We start from the raw sequence: 23,527 nt of genomic DNA on the forward strand, positions 1-23,527 counted from the left end.
TCTCTGTTCTTTCTTTCTCTCTCTGTTCTTTTTTTCTTTCCTCTTTCTCTCTCTCTGTTCCTTCTTTCTTTCCCCTCTTTCTTTCTCTCTCTGTTCTTTCTTTCCTTTTTTATCTCTCTGTTCTTTCTTTCTTTCCCCTCTTTATTTCTCTCTCTCTGTTCTTCCTTTCTCTCTCTCTCTGTTCTTTCTTTCTCTGTTCTTTCTTTCTAGCTCTCTGTCTCTCCTTTCTTTCTCTCTCTCTGTTCTTTATTTTTTCCCTCTCTCTGTTCTTTCTTTCTTTTCCTCAGCACCAGCCACTGTGCCCATAATGCCAGCTACAGTGCCCTCAGTACCAGTCAGTGTGATCAGCAGTGCTAAATGGGTGCTGTTGGGGTGTGGATATGGGTGTGACTAGTTGTGAAATAGGTGTGGTTGGGGCGTGGCCTAAAATTTGCCACACGCCGAACCATGGCTTGCCCCCCCGTTATGATTGGGTCACCAAGGAGGAAAGCAAGACCAAACTAAGCCACAGAAAACCAGAGAGGTTGGTAACTAAGCATATTGCAGACCCCTAATCCTATCCACACAACTAGCAGTAGCTGTGGAGCATACCTATGATGATTCTAGATGCCTCGACACAGCCAGAGAACTAAATAAGCCTAAAGCATAAAAGGGGAAATCTAAACTGCCCCAGAGCTGACCCCAAAGAAATAGATAGCCCCCAAACATATATTGTCGGTGAGACAAGATGAAAACACAAACGCAGGTAGGAAAATAGGCTGAGCAAACGATGGGGCCCAAACTAACCAGACAGGACAGGAAAGGAAAGACACTGTCTGCAATCACACAAAAAACCCTGCAAAAAATGCCCAACACGTCTGATAGAAAAAATACTGAAGTCACTAGACTTTGCCCACTATATCAGCACTCTATATTCTGAAAACAGAGCAAAGAGAGGCCAATCTAATAAGGGACAAAAACAAACTGGCACAAGCAGTAACAAAAGGATGAAAATTTTGCACAGCCCCAGCCAGAGCTGGTTGACCACACAAAACTGAAATAGACAAAACCAAATCAAATGTGAACAATAGCAAAAGAACACTTAGCTTGAGCATGCAGGGACTGAGCTGGAAACTAAGACCTCAGGAGGAAGGAAAAAATCACCAGCAGGGATAGAGGGAGTCGGCTGTCTTAAATCCAGTCAGAAACTCCCAATGTCCAATCGTCCTCCTCATTATCAGGTGGCAGGCCTCCGTTAATTAGATCAGCTCCATTACCTCCTGTAACCACTAGAGGGAGCCCGGAAAGAGAACTTGCGACCCCTCTGTCAATACAACCATCTCCACTACATTCACCAGCAACCAGAGGTAGGCCAGAAAGTGAATTCACAACACCCCCCTAGTTTTGATCCTGGGCACGCCCATGCTTCTGCTGCTACCGGCCGGAGGTGTCTGCACTGTCCAGGATGGTGCTCCCCTCCTCATAAGACCCAAAGGGATTTTTGTTATCTATCTGCCGTCTCTGAGGCACAATAGTTTCATGATGGCTGCTTGAACTTTTAAACAGATCGGGTCACTGTCAGTGCGAGTTGCCCGAGCATCACCTTATCTGAAAAAAAACTTCAAATCAGCTGCTTTAAATCTCATGGTGCCCCAGATAGAGAGACAAGACTGGTCAGTAATGTGCATTGATAGACATGACCACGGCTGCGGACACCACTTATGAGGATACATTGGGTGTGGAAAGTATTCAGACCCCTTTAAATTTTTCACTCTTTGTTTCATTCCAGTCATTTGGTAAATTCAAAAAAGTTAATTTTTTTCTCATTAATATAAAGCGACGGCCGGGGGACCACCACAATGCACTTAGACTACGGTACACAAGATGAGGTGCAAACAACCAAGGGTTAATTTATTTACAGGCAAGCATTGCAATGTTTAGGAAAATGCAGAAACAGGTATGCTATGGAAACAGACAATTTACAAGGATAATATTCTCTAGCTGGGCCATCAAACAGCACGGAACATCAACTATAACAGCTCAGTTTATTTATCCAACTGGCAAGACAATACAGTAAAGTAATGTATGATGCTACAATAACTATAACCTATCTGGCCTTTGCTAACCAGGCCACATGGCTGCCATGCTCTATCTATTGCAGCCTATCCTAAACCCTAGCATGTGCACAGAAGGGGTTAACACTCACAGTAGCGTTGGTATCTCAGTCCAATCCCAGGGGCCCCTGCAGCTTTGCAAGATGGTGCGCACTTCTTCCTGGAAGCTCTGTGCAACATGGTCTTTTCCTTGTGTGCAGGTACAGTGATAATCCTATAAACGGTGGATTCCCTTCTCTGGATTCCTTTCTTGTCATTTCTTCGTGGCTCCTACGGCAACACAGTAAAGCCACCTTGTTTCCTCAGAAGAGTTTACAAAATCTTTCCTTCACAGCTCAGGCATGTCTCCTTCCTGCAGAATTCTCAGCTCTCTCTCTCACAGAAAACAAGCCCCTCCCCTCTCCAGTGCTGGCAGAAGAAACCAAACAGTCTATACTGCAGGGAAAATCAGAGTGTCCCACTGTTCTCACCAAGGGGGTTGCTATCTCTTAAAGTGGCAGCTTGTTTCCATGGTCCATAGCAATGCCACCCCCTTACAAATGTACATTCTGAACCCCATCTTGACTGAAAAAACAGTAATGTAGAAATTTTTGCAAATTTATTAAAAAAGAAAAACTGAAGTATCACATGGTCATAAGTATTCAGACTCTTTGCTCAGTATTGAGTAGAAGCACCCTTTTAAGCTAGTACAGCCATGAGTTTTCTTGGGAATGATGCAACAAGTTTTTCACACCTGGATTTGGGGATCATCTGCCATGGTTCTTTGCAGATCCTCTCCAGTTCCATCAGGTTGGTTGGTGAACGTTGGTGGACAGCCATTTTCAGGTCTCTCCAGAGATGCTCAATTGAGTTTAGGTCAAGGCTTTGGCTGGGTCAGTCAAGAATGGTCACAGATTTGTTCTGAAGCCAATCCTTTGTTATTTTAGCTGTGTGCTTAGGGTCATTGATTTGTTGGAAGTTGAACCTTCAGCCAAGTCTGAGGTCCAGAGCACTCTGGAGAGGTTTTCTTCCAGGATATCTCTGTATTTGACCACATTCATGTTTCCTTCAATTGCAACCAGTCGTTCTGTCCCTGCAGCTGAAAATCACCCCATAGCATGATGCTGACACCACCATGTTTCACTGTTGGGTTTGTATTGGGCAGGTGATGAGCAGTGCCTGGTTTTCTCCACACATACCGCTTAGAATTATCACCAAAAAGTTCTATCTTAGTCTCATCAGAACAGAGAATCTTATTTCTCATAGTCTGGGAATCCTTCATGTGTTGTTTAGCAAACTCTATGCGGGCTTTCATATGTCTGGCACTGAGGAGAGGCTTCTGTCAGGCCACTCTGCCATTAAGACCTGACTGGTGGAGGGCTGCAGTGATAGTTGACTTTGTGGAACTTTCTCCCATCTCCCTACTGCATCTAGGGAGCTCAGCCACAGTGATCTTGGAGTTCTGCTTTACATCTCTCACCAAGGCTCTTCTCCCACAATTGCTCAGTTTGGCTGGACGGCCAGGTCTAGGAAGACTTCTGGTGATCCCAAACTTCTTCCATTTAAGGATTATGGAGGCCGCTGTAGTCTTAGGAACCTTGAGTACTGCAGAAATTCTTTTGCAACCTTGGCCAGATCTGTGCCTTGCCACAATTCTGTCTCTGAGCTCCTTGGCCAGTTCCTTTGACCTCATGATTCTCATTTGGTCTGACATGCACAGTGAGCTGTGAGGTCTTATATAGACAGGTGTGTTTCTTTACAAATCAAGTCCTATCAGTTTAATTAAACACAGCTGAACTCCAATGAAGGAATACTTCCCGTACCCACTGTATGTCTCTTTCACTCATGTAATATAATCAATAAAGGAAATAATTATTTGATCCCTTGCTGATTTTGTAAGTTTACCCACTGACAAAGACATGAACTGTCTATAATTTTACAGGTAGGTTAATTTTAACAGTGAGAGATAGAATAACGTCAAGGTTAGATTTCAGAAAGGCAGATTTTAAGGGACTCAGAAAGAGAATTGAAGGGATCCAATGGCTGAATATCCTTAAAGACAAAAATGTTCAGGAAGGATGGGAAATCTTGAAAAATGAGATTATCAAAGCACAATCATTAACAATTCCAAAAAGAGGGAAGAATAGGAAGCATTTATGGAAACCAGGAAGGATGAACACAGAACTTAAACGCATGCTAAAAAGGAATGTTTACTTAATGAAAAGAGGGAGGCATATCTAAAGAAGAATATAATGCTGTGTACATAACCTGCAGGGCACAAATCAGATTAGCTAAAGCTGACAGTGAATTAAGGCTTGCAAGAGACATCAAAAGCAATAAAAAGGATTTTGGGGATGTGTCAAAAGTAAAAGAAAAGTCAAGGATGCTATAGGATTTTTACAGGATAAAAATGATGAAATGGTAAGACAGGATGTTGTGAAGGCCAAACTTTTAAATTTCTATTTTGCATCTGTTTTCTCTCAGAAAGGAATACAAGAATCCAGGATATCTATAAACAGAAAGATAGTGAGGAAACACTTAGCTAACCTAAATGAATTCAAATCTCCAGGTCCAGATGAATTTCACCCAAGAGTACTGAAGGAGATAGCAGAAGAAATTTTTGAACCACTCTCCATAATCTTTGAAAAGTCTTGGAGAACAGGAGAAGTCTCAGAAGACTGGAGAAGAGCAAATGTTGTTCCTATCATCAAAAAGGGCAAGAAAGTGGACTCAGGGAACTATAGGCTAGTGTTGTGAGTTCATTTTCCCCTTCACTACTGAGGCCCGAGGAACTCCCTCTTCTGGTGAAGAAAGGTAGTGAGCCTGATTGTCAAACACCTGGGGCTGATGATGATGACTGGCTCAGTGGAGTTAATGACTGGATATAAGGCTGCCGACGCCCTTCTGGCCTGCGGGTGATTTCTCTGTGGACTTCTAGGAAACCAGTCTGATTCCTGCTCATCTAAAGCTAAGATTTCTGCTTTGCCTTTTTGCATTAGTGTTTTGTTTTCCTTGCTTTTCTGGATTCTGCCATTCCCTGCTGGGGTGAGCTGAATCTTCTTTTGCCTGTTGCTCTGTCTTCAGAATATTCCTGAGTACTGACATAGCTTTTTTGAAGCCTAGCGTCTTCAGGGCCTTTTTTACTGTCAATTGGATGACTCTTATTTTCATAGGGTTTTTCACGGATTGCAGACAGCAGCCTTCCTGTCCTTTCCTATCTAAGCTAGCGTGGGCCCCATCTTTGCTCAGTCTATCTTTCTGTCTGTGTTTTGTTCTTTCTTCTCGCTTCACCGTCATTATATGTGGGGGGCTGCCTTTTGCTTTGGGGTCTGCTCTGGGGCAGTTTAGATTTCCCTTTCTGTCTTTAGGCTATGTAGTCCTCCGGCTGTGATCGAGGGGCCTAGGGCATCGTAGGAGCCCCCCACGGCTACTGCTAGTTGTGTTGATAGGTTCAGGGGTCTGCAATCCGATAGCTGCCAACTTCTCTGGTTGTCTGGACTTAGCTAGCATTTCTATTTTTGCCTCCTATGGTGACTCAATCATAACAGGCTAGTGAGTCTGATTTCTATATCAGGAAAGATATTTGAACAAATTATTAAACAACATGTATGTAAGTACCTGGATAAGAATGAAGTGATTAAACAGAGTCAGCAGGGGTTTGTAATAAATAAGTCATGTCAGACTAACTTAATTTCCTTCTATGACAGAATCACTGACTAGGTGGATCAGGGAAATGCTATAGATATAGTATATCTTAACTTCAGCAAAGCATTGACAAAGTATCTCGCACAATCCTTATTAAAAAATGACTAAGTATGGAATGAACAAGGCAACTATTAGGTGGATTCATAACTGGCTTAGTGATCGGACCCAAAGAGTGGTCGTAAATGGCTGCACATCCAGTTGGAAGAATGTCTCAAGTGGGGTAACACAGGGCTCTGTCCTGGGCCCTGTATTGTTCAACATCTTTATCAATTATTTAGATGAAGGAATTGAGGGTAAATTGATTGCATTTGCTGACAACAGAAAGCTAATAGGGATAGCTAATAATATAGAAGAGAGAGAAAGGATTCAAAAAGATATAAATAAACTGGAGCAGTGGGCAGCAACTAACAGAATGGTTTCTAACAGGGAAAAATGCAAAGTACTACATCTGGGCAATAAAAATGAAAAAACATATACAGAATGGGAGGAATAGGGCTAAGCAACAGCACATGTGAAAAAGACTTGGGTATACTAATAGATCACAGACTGAACATGAGTCAACAGTGTGATGCAGCAGCAAAAAAGGCACATGCAATTTTGGGATAAATTAACCCAAGCATACAGTCTAGATCACATGAAGTCATTATTGACCTTCACACCTCTTTGTTCAGACCTCATCTGGAATACTGTGACCAGTTTTGGGCACCACATTTTAAAAAAGACATCAACAAACTGGAGCAAGCTCAGAGAAGAGCGACCAGAATGGTGACAGGTTTGCAAACCATGTCCTATGAGGAACGGTTGCAGGATTTGGGAATGATTAGCTTGCAAAAGAGAAGATTGAGAGGAGACTTAAAGTGAATCTAATAAAGAAAATTTAGTGGGCACCACACAAAAGGGATACACAGGAAGTCTGTAAAACAACAACTATGGAAAATAGAGAAAAGCTACAGACTTAAACCAGGATCACCTGAATAGACAAAATAATTTTATTGGATACAAAAATGGACTTAACCTGTTAAAAACATTTAAAAAGTCATAGATATGACAATAGACCCTGCTGGCCCACAATAGAGCTAGAAAACTCTCCCAAAACAATACATGATATACACAAATGGTTTATGTTGGCTCATATCTGAAAAGACAATATAGCATACAGGACAATGGGTGTAGAAATCAGTGATAATCACACAAGGTAATTACTAAATATAAGCATAAATCAACTACACTTGTAAAAAGGTAAAACAATACCTATTTATTTGTCACCAACATGCTAATATAAGCTGTAGAAATGCAGCCGAAAACAATCCCCAATAGTATTATTGTCACAAATGACATACATGCAAAAAACCACTCAAATGCAATGATACCCGTCCCTTCAAATGGAAGATGAATACAATCATATAGGCGTATCTATGGCTGGGGGAGCTTGTGGAGATGCCCGACGCGTATCGCCACAACTGGGTGTTTCGTCAGGGGCAAGTGGTTATACCAAAACATATGCTATATATATATTCAACAAACTAGCAAATAAATGGAATGCAGCTGCAGAATTACCTCATCGAACACGTGCCTTTCCAGGCGGCGGAAAATCCTAAGAGAGTCCATAGCAGTGTGTACACTCCACACGTGAATAGAAACAGATTCCGTAAAACCCGGACGTACTAAAGAGTATTGAACGCGCAGGTCTTAGCATAGACGGTGCTTTCGCAGTCACATTGCTCGCATAACGAAATGCCCAACGCGCAGGTCTTATCAAAGTCGGCGCCTGCGCAGTCACATACCGCCTCCTCACAACACAGGCGTCTAAAGCGGAAGTACGTCGCAGAAAAAGGGGAGTAACCATGGTGACGGGGAAAACAAATACAAAATATGTTATACTGTGCGGTGATAGCAATTGCACAACATAAGTGCATCAAGAACAATCACATAGCTCGCATAACGAAATACCCAACGCGCAGGTCTTGACAAAATCGATGCCTGCGCAGTCACATGCCGCCTCCTCGCAACACAAGCGTCTAAACCTGAGGTTCGTCACAGGAGAAGGGGAGTAACCATGGTGACGGAAGAAACAAATACAAAACATGTTATACAGTGCGATGATCGCGATTGCACAGCATAGGTGCATCAAGAACAATCCTGGTGCACTAATAGTGAACTAAGAATAATTGAAAAGACCATCGATCGCTAGTTTGTAGATGTTAATATACAAAAGTAAATGACCTAACACTGCGCCTATCTGGATGCGATCGACACATGCGCAGTATCCTAGTGACTACAAATGAACCGATGCATTATCTTAAAGAAGGATATCGGCACAACCAAAAGACAAATAGAAATAAGCAATGTCACACTGTACAACCTCTATGAATGATAGATCAAATCTCAATAGAAGTGAATGGTTCATCAAATAGATGTTAACCTGAGAACTACATGTAGTGCTATATAGTTTCGCATTCACATAGTATATTCATATGTAAGATGTCTCATAAGTCAATTGCTTCACAGTGCGCACACACACCGAATGACCTACAGGAAGCAAGGAACCTAATTAGATGCCAGTGGAACCGGATAGAATGAAAGAAATGCATTACCACATCATGAGAGCACGTATATACAAGTTCAGTGGTTCATTAAAAAATTCAGCGACTATCAGCGTCTATCTTATTTGTATAGGTGCACCGATTTTCCATGACCTCCTTGAGCGTTGAGTTATATGGTGTTGCTGAATTTTTTCTCTATTTTCCATACTTAAAGTGAATCTGTCACCCCATTTTAGCCCTATAAGCTGCGGCCACCACCATCAGGGGCTTATCTACAGCATTCTGTAATGCCGCAGATAAGCCCCAATGAAACCTGAAAGATAAGAAAAACGCTTTAGATTATACTTACCGGGGGTCGGGGTCAGGTGCGGTGGGTGTTGCGGTCCGGTCCGGCACCTCCCATCTTCATACGATGATGTCCTCCTCCTTGCTTCTCTCTCAGCTCCTGCGCAGGCGTACTTTATCTGCCCTGTTGAGGGCAGAGTAAAGTACTGCAGTGTGCAGGCGCCGGGAAAGGTCAGAGAGGTCCGGTGCCTGCGCACTGCAGTACTCTGCTCTGTCCTCAACAGGGCAGATAAAGTACACCTGCTCAGGAGCCGAGGGAGAAGCAAGGAGGAGGACATCATCGTATGAAGATAGGAGGCACTGGACGGGAGGGCGACACCCATCGGACCGGACCGAACACCTGGGGTGAGTATAATATAACTTTTCTTTTCTTTCAGGTTACATAAGGGGGTTATCTACAGCATTACAGAATGCTGTAGATAAGCCCCTGATGGCGGTGCCGGCATCTGTTAGGGCTAAAATGGGGTTACAGACTTCCTTTAATAGCTGTCTACAAATATCTGAAGGGCTGTCACATTGTAGATGGATCATCTTTATTCTCATTTGCACAAGGAAAGACTAGAAGCAATGGGATGAAACTGAATGGGAGGAGACACAGATTAGATATTAGAATTTTTTTTATAGAGTGATCAATGAGTGGAACAGGCTGCCACGAAATGTAGTGAGTTCTCCTTCAATAGAAGTCTTCAAACAGAGGCTGGACAGACATCTGTCTGGAATGATTTAGTGAATCCTGCTTTGAGCAGGGGGTTGGACCAGATGGCCCAGGAGGTCCCTTCCAACTCTACCATTCTGTGATTCTATGAATATCATAAATAAAATCCAGAAAATCACATTGTATAAATTATATAAATTTATTTGCCTTTTGCAGTGAGAAATAAGCATTTGATCCCAAAACAACCATTAAGAGTTCTGGCTCCTACAGACCAGTTAGACGCTTCTAATCAACTTGTTACCTGCATTAAAGACAGCTGTCTTACATAGTCACCTTTATAAAAGACTCCTGTCCACAGAATCAATTAATCAGTCAGACTCTAACCTCTACAACATGGGCGAGACCAAATAGCTTTATAAGGATGTCAGAGACAAGATCATAGACCTGCACAAAGTTGGAATGGGCTACAAAACACTACATAAGACCCTGGGTGAGAAGGAGACAACTGTTGGTGCAACAGTAAGAAAATGGAAGAAATACAAAATGACTGTCACTCGACATCGATCTGGGGCACCATGCAAAATCTGACCTCATGGGGTATCCTTGATTATGAGGAAGGTGAGAGATCAGCTTAAAACTACATGGGAGGAACTTGTTAATGATCTCAAGGCAGCTGGGACCACAGACACCAAGAAAACCATTGCTAACACATTATGCCGTAAAGCTATAAAATCCTGCAGTGCCCATAAGGTCCCCCTGCTCAAGAAGGCACATGTGCAGGCCCATCTGAAGTTTGCCAATGAACAACTGGATGATGCTGTGAGTAATTGGAAGAAGGTGCTGTGGTCAGATGAGACAAAAATAGGGCTCTTTGGCATTAACTAAACTCGCCGAGTTTGGAGGAAGAGAAATGCTGCCTATGACCCAAGGAAAACCGTGCCCACTGTCAATCATGGAGGTGGAAACATTATGTTTTGTTGATGCTTCTCTGCTAAGGACACAGGACTACTTCACCGCATCAATGGGAGAATGGATGGAGCCATGTACCGTAAAATCCTGAGTGACAACCTCCTTCCCTCAGTCAGGACATTAAAAATGGGTCATGGCTGAGTCTTCCAGCAAGACAATGTACAGCCAAGGCAGCAAACGAGTGTCTCAAAAAGAAGCACATTAAGGTCGTGTAGTGGCCTAGCTAGTCTCCAGACCTTAATCCCATAGAAAACTTATGGAGGGAGTTGAAGCTCTGAGGTAATGATTTAGAGATGATCTGCAAAGAGGGGTGGACCAAAATTCCTTCTGACGTGCGCAAAGCTCATCAACTTTCTGGATTTTATATTTGATATTCTATCGCTCAATGTTAAAATTAACCTACCATTAAAATTATAGACAGTTCATGTCTTTGTCAGTAGGCAAACTTACAAAATCAGCAAGGGATCAAATAATTATTTCCTTCACTGTATGAAGGAGTGTGGGTTACCAGAGTGAGATGCTACCTATATGATGCCATATGAATAAATCTGAATTCAGAAGCATAAAGGGGTTTCTGCATTGCAGTGTATGGTAGTTTGCCATGAAATGGAAACAATGAGTCAATGAACCTTCTCTTACAAAATTTCTCATCTGTATGTGCAGTATACAGTCATGTGAATTGCCCCTAATGGAATTTGTGCAGATTTTAAGCATTGTAAATGGTGAACAACCTATACCATGATCAACTGCTCACCATTCTGCTTAGTGGTAAGGTTTTTGAAACCATTGATTATGCTTGAATGACTTATGTTTATTTCTTCAATTTGAGTTAAAACTGGTATATTTCAACAATTCAAGGAAGCCTGTCTGCCGCTATCCTTGAATTACTCTTCTCTTTTAACAGCATGAAATATAGGGTGTCCCTAAAGTCTGGACACATAGGAATTCTCATTAACTATTTTTTTTCCACCATAGATTAAATATTGCTTTGTAAAAAGAAAAGAAAGAATTGAACTGGTACTTCTCAGTGGACATGAAGGATGGTTATATCAAAAGATAGCAGATTAATTCAATGTACATCATCTAAAGGGATTCCACTTGGCATTTCCACGGTGGCAAAGGTGGTTCAATACTGGTTGCAAAGCAATCCACATTTTGTTGATTATGCAAAACAGTAAGGAGCACAAAAAATTATGGTGTGGTTCGTGGAAAGCTAATGTGTTGGGTGGGACCATTGTTATTCGATAAACATGTAACTTGTGAGACTTTTCTCGCCATGCTGAGAGATCAGTTAAAGCCACAAGTTGAAATTAAAGTTTAGGTGAAGGACTTTCTGAATGGTTCCAACAAGATTGTGCCCTGCCCATTTTGCCACAGTGGTAAGAGATTGGCAAGTGACAATTTCCCTGACTGGATTGGAAGATGTGATCATGTGGAGTGGTTGCTTCATTCACCTGACCATTGCCCCCTTGACGACTTTATACAAGGTATGTTAAAACATAAAGTGTACTCAATGAAAATCACAAATGTAGCACACTTCATTGAATGCTTAAAGAATGAATGTGCTAAAATTGACAGCAATGTGGATTTATTTCATCGAAATCACATGAATTTTGAAAGGGCATCAACCTTTGCATCACAAATGATGATCACTTTGAAGAAGTTATTTAATATTCCAACTGAATAAAATGTTAATAAATTTAATTTCTTGAAAATATGTATTTTGCCTTTGTGTCCAGTCTTTTGGGACACCCTGTAGAAAAGGCTTAATCACTTTGAGTCAATTGTCTTTGATGACAAAAGTTTTAAGTTTGAAGTTACAAATGTAAAGCTTTTAGGGTGCCATATTCATTCTTGAGGTATTTGCCCATAAGAATGCCAAGTCAAAGCTACCAGCAGTACTTCTAAGTCAAAATCCAATCAAGATCCCAAATCATTTATTGACCCCTGAAATGCTAAAGAGATTAGAAACACTTTCAAATCATCACCTTCCCAACATTATAGCTCCAGAGCTCTACACCAGCTAGTTACTGGCCTCAACAGTCACATGCTGTATTACTGACATCATCATCCAAGTAGTATTAGTCCAGGTTGAATAGTCATTTTAAAGCAGAATTCCAGTGTTTGGGAATTTTATCAGTGGTTGAGTGATGCACTTAATCTAAGATCCCTGACCATGGTCTTATACTTAATCACTGCATTCTTCAACTTTTATTGGTGCCGCTCCTGTCATATGATGCCAGTGAACTATAGGCCGGTGAGTCTGACTTCTATACCAGGAAAGATATTTCAACAAATTATTAAACAACATGTATGTAAGTACCTGAATAAAAATGAAGTGATTAACCAGACTCAGCATGGGTTGGTAATTAATAAGTCATGTCCGACAAACTTAATTTCCTTCTATGACAGAATCACCGACTGGGTGGATCAGGGAAATGCTGTAGATATAGTATATCTTGACTTCAGCAAAGCATTTGACAAAGTATCTCACACCATCTTTATTGAAAAAATGACTAAGAATGGAATGGACAAGGCAACTGTTATGTGGATTCATAACTGGCTTAGTGATCGGACCCAAAGAGTGGTCGTAAATGGCTGCACATCCAGTTGGAAGAATGTCTCAAGTGGAGTACCACAGGGTTCTGTCCTGGGCCCTGTACGGTTCAACATCTTTATCAATGATTTAGATGAAAGAATTGAGGGTACACTGATTAAATTTGCTGATGACACAAAGCTAGGAGGGATAGCTAATACTGGAAAAGAGAGAGAAGATTAAAAAAGATATAAATAAACTGGAGCAGTGGGAAACAACTAACAGAATGGTTTTTAACAGGGAAAAATGCAAAGTACTCCATCTGGGCAATAAAATTGAAAAAAACATACAGAATGGGAGGAATAGGGCTAAGCAACAGCACATGTGAAAAAGACTTGGGTATACTAATAGATCATAAACTAAATATGAGTCAACAGTGTGATGCAGCAGCAAAAAGGCCAAATGCAATTCTGGGATGTATTAACAGAAGCATACAGTCTAGATCACGTGAAGTCATTATTGCCCTCTACTCCTCTTTGGTCAGACCTCATCTAGAATACTGTGTCCAGTTTTGGGCACCACATTTTAAAAAGACATCAACAAACTGCAGCAAGTTCAGAGAAGAGCGACCAGAATGGTTACCGGTTTACAAACCATGTCCTATGAGGAACGGTTACAGGATTTGGGAATGTTTAGCTTGCAAAAGAGAAGACTGAGAGGAAGCTTAATAGCTGTCTACATATATCTCAAGGGCTGTCACATTGTAGAAGGATCATCTTTATTCTCATTTGCACAAGGAAAAGCTAGAAGCAATGGGATGAAACTGAATGGGAGGAGACACAGATTAGAAATTTTTTTTGACAGTTAGAGTGATCAATGTGTGGAACAGGCTGCCACGAGAGGTGGTGAGTTCCGCTTCCATGGAAGTCTTTAAATAGAGGATGGACAGACATCGGTCTGGGATGATTTAGTCAATCCTGACTTGAGTAAGGGGGTTGGACCAGATGACCCAGGAGGTCCCTTCTAACTCTACCATTCTATGATTCTATGATCTTGTGACCCCAACTTCTGACTGACAGGAAAATAGAAGCAACGGTCACAAGCACTCTATGTGAGACCCATAACTAGGCTCTCATAGACTTGCATTAAAAGGTGACTTCCCTCTCACTCCAGCAAATATGCTGAATCCAGCAGGTCACAAACCACCGCAAGTAAGTGTAAGACTACAGTCAGGGACTTCAGTTTAGCAGCACCACTCCAGTGGTGCAATAAAAAAAATAGATGGAGTCGTGTTTTAACCCCTTTCCCAACCGAAACATATCCATACATCCCTGTGACCTGGGACTTATTGATCTAGGATGTATGGATACGTCTCAGAAATTTTGTGTGTGCAGAGGCTGACACCAAGCACCGCACTGCTCCTGGCACTTTAATCCCCTCACATTTCGGGAGCAGGCAGAAGGAAGAACACCCCTTTGCCTTTGGATCGGAGACCCCACGATGACGTCCCGTTCGTTGCCATGGTGATCCAATGTCATCATGATGACATCCAGGCTACCAGAGCTAGCAAAGTTGCTTGTTCATACTCAGAGCATGATCAGCAAGTTTGCCTGTCAGTGCAGCACTGACAGTTTGCATAGCATATGAATGCTCCTGCAAACTCCAATATGGCGCTTCTTCCCTTTTGAGCTTTGCACTGTGCCTCAAAAGTAGTAATCCCTCACATATGGGGTATCGGCGCACTCAGGAAAAATTGCACAACAAATTGTATGGTGCAATTTATCCTATTAAACTTGTGAGAATAAATACATTTTGGGGCTAAAATAACATTTTTGTGAGGAAATTGTGATTTTTTTTATTTTCATGACTATACGTTATAAAGTTCTGTGAAGCACCTGGGAGTTCAAGGTGCTCACCACACATCTAAATACATTCCTTGAGGGGTCTAGTTTCCAAAATGTTGTCACTTGTGGAGGTTTCCATTGTTTAGGCACATTAGAGGCTCTCAAAACGGGACATGGCGTCCGCTAATGATTCCAGCAAATTTTATATTCAAAAAGTCAAATAACGCTGTTTCCCTTTCAAGTCCTGCCTTGCACCTACACAATAGTTTTTCCCACTTACTCAGGAAAAATTGCGCAAAAAATTGTATGCTGCAATTTCTTCTATTATGCTTATGAAAATGCAAAATTTGGGCTAAAAAACATTTTTCAGGCGAAAATGTGATTTTATTATTTTCATAGCTCAACATTATAAACTTCTGTGTAGTAACCGGGAGTTCAAAGTGCTCACCACACATCTAAATACATTCCTCGAGAGGTCTAGTTTCCAAAATGGGTTCACTGGTGGGGGGTTTCACTGTTCAGGCATGTTAGGGCTCTCCAAACGTGACATGTTCCAGCAAATTTTGCATTCAAAAAGTTTAATGGCGCTCCTTCCCTTTTGAGCTCTGCTGTGCGCCCAAACAATGGTTTTCCCCCAAATATGGGGTATTGGCATGCTCCAGAGAAATTGCACAATTTTTGGTGTCCATTTTTTCCTGTTATCCTTGTGAAAATAAAAAAAATGTCAGTCTGAAGTACATTTTTTGTGAAAAAAAGTTAAATGTTCATTTTTTTCCACATTCCAAAAATTCTTGTGAAGCTCCTGAAGATTGAATAAACTTCTTGAATGTGGTTTTGCTCACCTTGAGGGGTGCAGTTTTAAGAATGCTGTCACTTGTGGATATTTTCTGCTACATTGACCCCTCAAACTGACTTCAAATGTGAAGTGGTCCCTAAAAAAATGGTTTTGTAAATTTTGTTGGAAAAATGAGAAATCACTGATCAACTTTTAGCCCTTATAACTTCCTAACAAAAAAAGTTGTTTCCAAAATTGTGCTAATGTAAAGTAGACATGTGGAAAATGTTATTTATTAACTATTTTGTGTGACATAATGCTCTAATTTAAAAGGATAAGAATTCAAAATTTGAAATTGCGAAATTTTCCAAATTTTTGCCAAATTTCAGTTTGTTTCACAAACAAATGCAAGTTATATTAAAAAAAGTTACCATTATCATGAGGTACACTATCAGAATCAGTGGGATCCATTGAAGCATTCCAGAGTTATTGTCTCATAAAGTGACAGTGATCAGAATTGTAAAAATTAGCCCGATCATTAACATGCAAACCACCTTGGGAGTGGTAAAGGGGTTACGTATTGCACAGTTCCTAATTGTACTGTTTATGTGATGCACTGACACTACAGATCTTCCAAAGCTAGTGAAACTGCTCCTAAACTCTATGGGTGACAAGTGAGGCTCCCGAATGATGCTCTCTCTTTCTAAAGTCTCCCAAAGTCTCTGATATGGTATATCATATTGGCTCTTTATTGATCCTCTAAAGGCAGCTGTCGCAAGCGGCATCCAAATTTTCAGCATCATCTCTACACAGTACCCAACATTTCCAATCAATAAATCCCGTTCTTCTACCCCTGTAAAACAATTATATGAAAACATTTTCAACAATAAAAAGGAAAAAGCAGAGAAAAAAATTCCATTCTACTACTTTGCAAATAACTGTTCTCTGTAAATTCACAACAATTGTTAAATGTTTCTGTGTCCAAGGTTTACAACAGTATCCTACGTAACAAATAAGACAATTGCACTGCAGTGACAATGGTGCACTAAAAATAATGACCTCTTTTTGCTGCGGCTGCGGTTATTGCTGAAATGTACAATTTACACATTTATGGAATGGGCCGTAAAATACAAGTACGTTGTCACAGCTCCTTTTAAAGTTCATTCTTCAATGCAGAAATCACGTGCATGAGATCTGGAAATCGCATTAGCCTCTTGTAGATTTGCCTGGTAAATATCTGCCATTGCATTTCCATAACCCCCTGACAGATTATCTTTTATTCTGATTTACAATTCCTTTTTTTTTTGTTAACAGTTACCCACCCACTCCTTTCCTTTCTTCTCAGATTCTTGATTGTTTATGTCTGGGAACTGGAATCAAATATTCACGGTATCAGAAAATGGAGGACACGGTATAACTTGCTGTCTTTCCCAATATACATGATAAATCTGAATAATCTAAATTTTTATTGCAGTAATATTTTTCCGTAAAAAAGGGGCCACAATTCCTATTCTTTCCTTTTTTTCCTTTTTTTTAATAAAACCCCAAATTCTTAATAAACAGTTCAATCTCCTGCACAGTAAAAAGGAGCTCTTTTACAACGCTGACAGATTGTGGAAAATGATTACATGCCGATTCCACTTTAGCTCTGCGATAAATCTTTCCCCCTCCATTTCTGCTCCTTTTATTAATGTTATAGTTCTGGCTGTTTTATGGCACACACAAGAAAAAAAAAAAACCTTCAAAGTTTTTTCCCCATCAGCAAAAAAGACCAGAAAATCATAAAGTTAGTCAAGTAAAGCAAAATATATTTCCCTAATTTCTATAGGACGTTAATAATTTCCCTCTTTATTTGTTTTATTTGCATTGAAACGAGCAAACATTTTTAGGTATCCTCTATGGGTTAGGGCTCCTTCAGACATCAGTGATGTCTCTCGTATGCAAAAAACGGCTCGAGTTTCATCTGTAATTTTTTAATCAGATTTTCATCAGTTTACAGTCAGTTTTTCAGTTTTTGGGCTCATACCCATTTGCGAGAAAAAAACGATCCAATTTCCGGACCGAAAAAATGGACGAGTGTTATACGAGTGTCATGCAAGTTTAATGCGATTTCCATGCAATTTTTCCACAGAGCATCCATAATTCATGCGTATGCAGTCCGTATGCAATGCGCTTTTACATACAGCGGCTCTCTCTATGTTAAATCTAATGTTAAAATAGCATTGTTAAAAGAACTATACACATCGCTTTAAAACAAAATAATGTTAAAACATATATATATTAGTTTTATTTTTTATACCGCTCACTAGAGATGAGCGACTTTGCCTTTTTTAGGGTCGAGTCGGGTTTCATGAAACCTAACTTTCTCAAAAGTCGGGTCGAACGAAATCGGTCGACTATAGGGAAAAGGCCGACTGAAACATGAAACCCAATGTAAGTCAATGGAGAAGCAAAGTCGGCAGGGAGTGGAGGACAGTAAACACACCTACAGTGCCCATTTCAATGTCAAAAACATCAATTCTTATTACTGAAGCTTGTCAACCTTACTTTACTTAATAATAATAGTTAAGCATTGAAAACAGGGGGTTATTAGGCTAAAGTTGTGGGGGGTTAGGGCTGGCTCCAGGTTTTCGTGTGCCTTGGGCAAAAGAGTGTCTGTGCACCCCTTTAACACATACCACAACTCATGATGCTCCGATACAGCAGAGAAATATAGGTATAGTACAATGACAAATACTTCACTGCTTACATGACATGACTGATCTATTTTAAATTGTACAATAGCTCAAAAAAAGGACAGTATATTACTCCATACAGTATTATGGCCACCACATTCTGCGCCATACAGAATAATGAGCCCCGTATATTTCTCCATACAGAATAATTGGTCACATATAATGTTCCATACAGTATATAATGAGCTCCACATAATGTTACAGTATACGATGGTCCCCATGGACGATGCTCCAGTGTGTTATGGGCCCAAATAATGCTCCACATATAATGTGCTCTATTTCTAATGCTCCAGTGTATAGTGGGCCCCTGTAAATGCTGCTCCAGTGTCTGATGTTCCCAATCTGGAATGCTCCAGTATATGATTTGCCTCATGGATGATGCTCCAGTGTCCTATGGGCCTTAATTATGCTCCATATATAATGGGCCCCATTTCTAATACGCCAGTGTATCATGTGCCCCATAGATGCTGCTCCAGTGTCTGATCTGCCCCATTTGGAATGCTCCAGTATATGATGGGCCTCATGGATGATGCTCCAGTGTCAGATGTCCCCCAATTGGAATGCTCCAGTATATGATGGGCCCCATAGATGCTGCTCCAGTGTCTGATCTGCCCCATTTAGAATGCTCCAGTATATAATGGGCCTCATGGATGATGCTCCAGTGTCAGTTGTCCCCCATTTTGAATGCTCCAGTATATGATGGGCCCCATTTATAATTAACCCAGGCATGGTATGTGAAAAGAGCTCCATGGAGTAATCTGAAGTGTGTGCTGCCGCATCCTTCACTTTTGGGGTAGGTGAAGGAAAGTGGCTGCTCATGACCAGAAGCCTGCACTTACGACTCAGTGCTTGCATTTTTTTTAAACTTCAGAAGAGGAGGCGATAGAGCTGGAGGCTGTTTCAGCAATGTAAGCCAAAAACAGTTCCTGATGCTCCGGCTTTAAAAGCAGTCTACTTACTCCCAGAAAACGGAGCCTTACAGACCTTCCAGAGCTACACCATGATGCAGGCTCAACACCTCCTGCCTTAGCTGCTATTGCGTTTTTGGCACTATCAGCAGATGCACCACCACCACCATCAATACCAGTGGTCCCCCACGCCTACGTCCGCATCCTCTTCCACCATACTTCCTCATGTTTTAGAAAATTTACCCAAAATACCAGCAGATATATGGTACTGTATCAGAAGCGTACAGCTCTATACAGTCTAGGGATAACAGTAAATCTCTGCATATATTTCATGAGTCATACACAGACGCTCACAGGCTCAGTATGGATTACCCAATAAAATAAAAAGGTGAAAAAGGGTACAGTATCACCAGATACAAGGTATATATAGTATAGTGTAAACATTCTGAATTTCCGTATACATTTCAGGAGGCAGACAAAAATGCTCTCAGGCCCAGTATGGATTACACAAGAATATGAAAATCTGTAAGTTGGTAATGTAACACAAGCGTACAGCGGTATACAGTGTTGGGAAAATTTGAAATCTCGGTATATATTTCTGGAGTCACCCTCAGACGCTCACTCAGTCTGGGTTTGACCATAATAAAAAATGTTGTAGAAAAGGTACTGGATAACAAGATAGCAAGTATATATATTATAGGGTACAATTGAAATCTCCATATACATAGTCCTGTAGTCAGTCTCAGACGCTTACTCAGTATGGATTTGACCGTAATACTAAATGTCAAACAAAGGTACTGTATAACAAGATACAAGCTGTGTCGAGTATAGGGTGAAAATTGGTATCTCTGATTCACCGTATATATAGAAGGCATAAACCAGACACGCTCACTCACTATGGATGATACCGTAATACAAAATTTGGAACAAAGGTACTGTATCAGCACATACCAGGTGTATCCAGTCTAGGGGTAATTGTAAATTTCCATCTATACTTCTGGAGTCAGACACAGACACTCACAGGCTCAGTATGTATTACACCAGAATTTAACAAGTAGAAAAAGGGAAAGGTAGTCGAAGCGTACAACAGTATACCGTGTTGTGGTACTTTTAAATCTTCGTATATATTTCAGTCTCAGTAAGCCAGTCCAGACTCTCCACTACTGGAAACTACATGGATACAAGTACAGACAGAAAGTCGAGTGTTAGCAGAAATTTGGGAGTTACTCATCGTGGGAAAACCTCCCAGTAGATGTGGCAGAGGCGATGCAGACCCTCAATTACTGTGTCTGTGGAGACAGCGAAAATGGTTCTTTGTGAAGAAAGGTTTGCTTTATCGCAGTAGCGTGGATCACATCACCGTTACTCGTCTCCATCAAACTGTGATCACAGGGAGAGATGTAGACATGGTCCTCACTGCCTATTATGATGTGTCTGGTCATTTTGGAGTGCCAAAGACAGAAGCCACAGACCGTAGGCGATTCTATTAGATTGGCATGAGAGGAGACATTGAAAAATGGTGGCAGGAATGTCACACGTCTGTGACTATCAGGTAATCATAAAGCACCACTGCATCCGCTTGTAAGTTGACGTCCATTACAAATGGTAGCCATTGATCATTTGAAGGTAGAGGCCAGCAGGACAGGGCATAGCTACATCTTAACCATCATCGATTAATACACCAAATTTCTAGTAGCTGTCCCTGTGAAGGATTTAACTGCCCAGACTACACAGCGGTGGAGCAGGGAGAGGTAAGTGTTGAAACTTGCAAGTGCTGTGGCCATGACCAAGCAGGGGGGCACACTCGTGGTCGACAGTACTGGCACAGGGCCCCTCATAGTACGCTGGGGTGTCTGACGGTGAGTGGGCCCCCCCCACTGTCAGAGACACTGTATTGTACTATGAGGGGCCCTGTGCCAGTGCTGTCGGCCATCTGTGGGCCCATCCACCTGTTTAGAGCAATGGCACTTGCCCGGGTGTGCCAGGTGTTGACCCCATCCATTAGGGGGGTGGGCAGCCCACTTAGGGAGGTTTAAAAAATGGCATATGTGTTGGCTGGACATTCAGCTGCTGCAAAGGGCGGAATTGGGCAAGTCCGAGGAACAGGAGGACAAAAGCGAGGCAGTTTTCTGGCAACCTACGGTATGTGTCATCAGGGGAAGGTAGGACAAAATCCTTTGAAACCCATGCATGGTTCATTTTAATGGAGGTTAGATCATCAACATTTTGGGTAGACAGATGGGTCCTATTTTCTGTCAGAATTGATCCAGAAGCACTGAAGACTCTTTCAGATAACACACTAGCAGCAGGGCAAGCGAGCTCCTGTAAGGCATATTGTGCCAATTCAGGCCAGGTGTCCAGTTTAGAGGCCCAATAGTCAAAGGGGAATGACTTGTGAGGGAGAACATCATAGAATCATAGAATGGTAGAGTTGGAAGGGACCTCCTGGGCCATCTGGTCCAACCCCCTGCTCAAAGCAGGATTCGCTAAATCATCCCAGTTAGATGTCTGTCCAGCCTCTGTTTGAAGACTTCCATTGAAGGGGAACTCACCACTTCTCGTGGCAGCCTGTTCCACTCATTGATCACTCTAACTGTCAAAAAGTTTTTTCTAATATCTAATCTGTGTCTCCTCCCATTCAGCTTCATCCCATTGCTTCTAGTGTTTCCTTGTGCAAATGAGAATAAAGTTGATCCTTCTACAATGTGACAGCCCTTTAGATATTTGTAGACAGCTATTAAGTCTCCTCTCAGTCTTCTCTTTTGCAAACTAAACATTCCCAAATCCTGCAACCTTTCCTCATAAGACAGGGTTTGCAGACCGGTCACCATTCTGGTCGCTCTTTTCTGAACTTGCTCCAGTTTGTTGATGTCTTTTTTAAAATGTGGTGCCCAAAATTGGACACAATATTCCAGATGAGGTCTGACCAAAGAGGAGTAGAGGGAAATAATTACTTCACGTGATCTAGACTGTATGCTTCTGTTAATACATCCTAGAATTGCATTTGCCTTTTTTGCTGCTGCATCACACTGTTGACTCATATTCAGTCTGTGATCTATTAGTATACCCAAGTCTTTTTCACATGTGCTGTCACTTAGCCCTATTCCTCCCATTCTATATATGCTTTTTTCATTTTTATTGCCCAGATGTAGTACTTTGCATTTCTCCATGTTAAAAACCATTCTGTTAGTTGCTGCCCACTTCTCCAGTTTATTTAAATCTTTATGAATCCTCTCTCTCTCTTCTCTAGTATTAGCTATCCCTCCTAGCTTTGTGTCATCAGCAAATTTAAACAGTTTACCCTCAATTCCTTCATCTAAATCGTTGATAAAGATGTTGAACAATACAGGGCCCAGGACAGAGCCCTGTGGTACCCCACTTGAGACATTCTTCCAACTGGATGTGCAGCCATTTACGACCACTCTTTGGGTCCGATCACTAAGCCAGTTATGAATCCACCTAACAGTTGCCTTGTCCATTCCATACTTAGTCATTTTTTCAATAAGGATTGTATGAGAGACTTTGTCAAATGCTTTGCTGAAGTCAAGATATACTATATCTACAGCATTTCCTTGATCCACCCAATCAGTAATACCGTCATAGAAGGAAATTAAATTAGTCTGACATGACTTATTAGTTACAAACCCATGCTGACTCTGTTTAATCACTTCATTCTTATCCAGGTATTGACATACATGTTGTTTAATAATTTGTTCGAAGATCTTTCCTGGTATAGAAGTCAGACTCACCGGCCTATAGTTGCCTGGGTCCACCTTCTTCCCCTTTTTGAAGATAGGAACAACATTTGCTCTTCTCCAGTCTTCTGGCACTTCTCCTGTTCTCCAAGAATTTTCAAAGATTATGGAGAGGGGTTCAAAAATTTCTTCTGCTATCTCCTTCAGTACTCTGGGGTGTAATTCATCTGGACCTGGAGACTTGAATTCATTTAGGTTAGCTAAGTGTTTCCTCACTATCTTTCTGTTTATAGATATCCTGGATTCTTGTATTCCTTTCTGAGAGAAAACAGATGCAAAATAGGAATTTAAAAGTTCAGCCTTCTCAACATCCTGTCTTACCATTTCATCATTTTCATCCTGTAAAAATCCTATAGCATCTTTGACTTTTCTTTTACTTTTGACATATCCCCAAAATCCTTTATTATTGCTTTTGACATCTCTTGCAAGCCTCAATTCATTTTCAGCTTTAGCTAATCTGATTTGTGCCCTGCAGGTTCTGCAGACAGCATTATATTCTTCTTTAGATATGCCTCCCTCTTTCCATTTTATAAACATTTTTTTCTTCCTTTTTAGCATGTGCTTAAGTTCTGTGTTCATCCATCCTGGTTTCATTAAATGCTTCCTATTCTTCCCTCTTTTCGGAATTGTTAACAACTGTGCTTTGAGAATTTCATTTTTCAAGATTTCCCATCCTTCCTGGACA

The sequence above is a fragment of the Dendrobates tinctorius genome, unplaced genomic scaffold (assembly GCF_039654945.1).
Source record: "Dendrobates tinctorius isolate UK_male_01 unplaced genomic scaffold, ASM3965494v1 ptg000199l, whole genome shotgun sequence".
Lineage (NCBI taxonomy): Eukaryota > Metazoa > Chordata > Amphibia > Anura > Dendrobatidae > Dendrobates > Dendrobates tinctorius.